The following is a 4872-nucleotide window of genomic DNA, read 5'->3' on the forward strand; positions in this document are numbered from 1 at the left end:
AGGAGAGACCGGTCCTTGGAGAAGGACATCATGCTTGGGAGGGTGGAGAGACAGCGCAGGAGGGGAAGGCCCTCTATGAGGTGGATTGATTCACTGACTGGGGTAATCGGATGGGTGTGTCAGAGACAGTGCGATTGGCACAGGACAGCACAGAGTTTAGGGCTGTTGTACATAGGGTCGCTATGAGTCGCAAGCAACTCAACAGCACATAACAACAACGACAACAACAAAACAGTTAAAATGGTGCTTCTATACCATTTTCTTGCTGAATAATATTCTGCAAAGTAGAAAACTTTGGAACACATTTCTCTAACAACATTAGCGTTTGTGATGGCAGTTTAAAACAGATAGAATTATCTGTGACACTGTATAATAGAACAAACCTTTTACAAATCTAATGTAAAAATAGAACCTTCCACTTACTGCACATATCATATTGATAGATAATATTAAATAAAATAAGATTATCTAGTATCTCTATGATGTAGGAATTCTTGCCACCTCTAACATTGTATCTGTATGTTTTATTGTCATTATTGTTTATTCTTAACAATATTGTCTGTTACTGTTTGTATTGGGGAAGTGTCTACATGTTGCTGTTCATAATAGCTTAGATAGGCATATGTTTACTTGTCTGTAATTTGTTCTTTTGGATACAACACTTTCTGTCAGATGCTGTAGTAAAGCAGAACTCCAAGATTAAGGTAGACTAGAAAGAAAGATTAGCCATTCACTTCTGAAATAAAAGCTGTGGGAAATAATTTGAACAATAGAGCAGACTTAGATTAAGTTACAGCATTAGAAGCCTAGTGTTCATATTAGAAGACACACACACAAACACACACACACACACACACACACACACAAATAAATAAATAAAATAAAAATGGGAAAGAATAGTTGCAAACAGCCAGACACTAGTAAATGGAAGATGGAATGAATGAAATATGAATGTGGTAAAATTGGACATTGTTAAAAAGAAACTGAACACATAAATATTAACATACCTGGCAAGCATTGGTGAGCTGAGATGGATTTTGATGGTCTACTTTGAAGCAGACCATCATATGATCTACAATGCTGGAAATAAAAAGTTGAGGAAAAATTGGGTTGCTTTTATAGTAAGAGAGATAATTTCTAGATCCATCCTGAAGTTAGTTTGAACTTGAAGGCACACACAACAGTGAGATTATATAGAATACCAAATTAACATATTCCATAAAACGTTGCCTCTTCTAAAATAAATTCTACGGAATTCTGGTGGCCTAGAGGTAAAAATCAAAATTACAATCCAAGAGACAGGTGGTCTAAATTCACCAGTTTCTTCTTGGGAGAAAAATGGACAATCTCCTCTAGGGCAATTTACTGTCTTGAAAACCCATTGGAGGGTCAGCTATGAGTGAGTTCCGATTTGATGGCACACTACATCAACAGTCTGAGTCCTGAGTGATTAACAATTCACTGATAGAAAAACATGCCCTTCAAACATCTTTCTTTGGTATGTTTCTAAATTTTTTATCTTGCAAAAACTTTTGGAGGAATTCATTGCATTTTTTTAATGTTTTATATAATGTTTTGTTTTCTTTGCATTTTTAAAGAAATATTCCACTGCAATATGTCAAGAGAAAACTGTCCAAACAGGTAAGATAGAGAATTGGAAAACAAAAAAACAAACAACCTCTAAATACAAATAGAGCTTTATAAATTCTGATTTGAAATAGCTATGATCTTATAATCTTAACCAGTGACAATGATTTCTTTTCAAATACTCTTAAATTCATGTTCTTAGAAAATTTTTTCTAATTTTTATTGATCAAACATGACTTTCATTAAATTCTAACTTCTGTACTTGTCCAAGTTCAATAAACATCTTTTTTAAAAATTTTATTTTAATGTACATTAAATTTTACATTTTGGAATTACTTAAAAACATTGTAAAGAAGCAAATGCAGCTGAATCTGCCCTCTAGTAATGTCACAAGGGGGAACTGACCCTATAAACAATATCAAAAATATAAAATTTATCCCTGTTTTCTATGTTTAAAGTCAGATATTCCCCATGCCTGATTTTGCTGCACTTCTGATACTATCATTAGGTCTGATATTTGTTGCAGACAACCATGCAGACTTTACATAATGTAGTTTCAACTACAGTTGTGGGGTTTAGGGAAACCAATTGGGGATGGGAATAGGGAGGCAAAGAATATCACACAATGAAAGTCCAGATTCAGCAAATACTAGGTACAAGCTAGGTTAACAACAAGACACAATCTCTCAATTAGTTTAGACACCTTCTCAGGCAGCAACATTATACAATCCTTCAATCCACGCACATTCTATCAACAACTAGATACCTCTGGTGCAGGAACCTCTCACTCCAAGAGATAAGCTACTTTCTCTGTTTCTTCTTGCCTGGTGTGTGGGCCCCCTCAAGGGCTACGAGTCAGTTCTGAGTCCATGGTACATAAAAAGAACAGCAATAACATTATGAAATAAAATGTAAATAGACAAAAAAAATCTTATTTTCAGTGTTTAAATCCTTATGTTTATTATTTTGGGAGAAAAACTGGAGATCACCTGCATATTGTGAAATTCACTTTCTCCTTTAACATTATTTGAAATTATCAGTGGACTTAACAGACATTTAACTATCTTCTTTGAAACATGTCTTTTCCTGTCATTTGCTATATTATGAATATATTTCCATGTGTTATATTATTAATGAAATTTGGCTATATTATGAACATATTTTCAGGTGTTATATTATTAAGGAAATTTTTCACATCTTGCTTATAAGCATATTATCTAAATGTCTAACTCTTATAGAACTTACTCATTTATAAACAAGTGGCATTTTTCTTTCCTCTAAAGTATAGGTTTCTGTATCCAAGGAATTCCTCCCATATGTTTTAGATTTATTTCTAGAGTAACTATGATTAATTTCTATAAACTTGCTGACTTAAAACAAATTTGTTCTTTCACTATTTTGGAGATGAGAGGTCCAAAAATTAAAGTTTTGAAAAGTTTGACTAAGAAATTATGCAACCCTGATTAACTTTTCTTTTTCTGTACTCAAACAAATGTTTAATAGGGTCTTTTGAGCACAATTCAAATTTGTGGAATTTCTTTTCTTCACAATGTTATCCAAAATTTTTATAATACATACAATTGTTTAATGGTTGGCTACCCAGTGCTGACTGAGAGTGTGGTGGAGCTCCCCGATTAAACAAACGTGGAAGGAGGAGTGGCATCCACTTCCATAATAGCTTGCCTCCAGAAACCCTATGAATCTGAAGAGAGGATGAAAGACACCCAAACATCAAGGACTCTCCTTCATAGGGTCGCTATGAGTCGCCTGCGACTCGACGGCACTTAACAACAACAACAACAACAACAACAACAGTTCTTCATAGTTAATAAAACATACGCAGCCATGTTCCAGGTGTTCTATGATTTCAATCATTCGTGTAAAAAACATCAGTAATGGTACCCTGGTGGTTCGTTGATTCAGCCCATAGTCTTTCCAATCACTTGTTATTCATCTGAGAGCTAGACAGGAATAAAGATGACAGAAGAATTGATGTCTTTAAGGTATGGTGTTAGAGAAAAGCACTGAACTTCCATGAATTGCCAAAAAACATGGATGTCCTGGAGAGTGTGCAGTCAGAGTACTCTTTGGAGGTGAGAATGATGAGGCTTTACCTCACATACTTTGGACCTCTTACTAGGATCGGCTATTACTTGGAGATGGACATGATAATGGGAATGGTGGAGGGTTGTCAAAGAGGAGGAAGACCCTCAACCAGGTGGATTGATGCAGTGACTGCTGCAATAACTTCTTGTGTGTTAGGAAGTGTAAGGATGGCACAAGATAGAACAGGGTTCAGATCTTTTGTTCTTAGTGTTGCTATGAGTCCTACGTGACTTGACAGCATCTAACAACAACAACAATGATATCCTTTGTTTTATGTTTTCTTCTAAATTCAGGTAAGACTTTTAACATTTAATCTGCAATATAATTGCACAACTCTTTTGAATTATCTTCTGAAAACTTTTAAGTGCTTATATTACTTTAATTGATGTTGTTGTTGCTGTTATATGCAGTCGAGTCACTTGTGACCCATAGCGACCCTATGTACAACAGCCCTAAACTCTGTTCTGTCCTGTGCCAAGCGCATTGTCTCTGATACTCCCATCCAATTACCACAGTCACTGAATCAATCCACCTCAAAGAGGACCTTCCTGTCCTGTGCTGTCCATCCATCCACCCTCCCAAGCATGATATCCTTCTCCAAGGACCAGTCTCTGCTCACAACATGTCAAAAGTATGTTAGGCAGAGCCTCAGAATCCTTGCCTCCAAGGAGCCACCCGGTTTAACCCTTTCCAGGATGAATCTCTTTGTTTTCCTAGCATCCATGGTACTCTCAATACTCTTCTCCAGCACCACAGCTCAAGGGCGTCAATTCTCCTTCTATCCTCCTTGGTCATTGCCTAACTCTTCTGATGCATAACAAGTGATAGCAAAGACCATGGCCTGTATCAGATGCACCTTAGTCTCCAGAGAGACACCATTGCTCTTCAAAAATTTGGAGAGGTCCCAACCAGAGGACTTTCCCATGGCAATGAGCCTTTTAATTTCCTGGCTACTGGTGCCAAGAATATTGACTTTGGAGCCAAGCAAACTAAAGATGTGAACAATCTCAATATCTTCACCATCCATCCTGATGCTGCAAATTGGCCCAGTGCTGAGAATCTTTGTCTTCTTGACATTGAGCCTCAATCCATATTGAAGGCTGCAGTCCTTGACCCTCTGCAGCAGGCACTTCAGGTCCTCCTCAGATTCAGCAAGCAAGGTTGTGCCATCTGCATAAT

This window comes from Elephantulus edwardii, unplaced genomic scaffold (genome assembly GCF_000299155.1).
Source record: "Elephantulus edwardii isolate Elephantulus edwardi_28Jun2011 unplaced genomic scaffold, EleEdw1.0 scaffold00023, whole genome shotgun sequence".
Taxonomy (NCBI): Eukaryota; Metazoa; Chordata; class Mammalia; order Macroscelidea; family Macroscelididae; genus Elephantulus; species Elephantulus edwardii.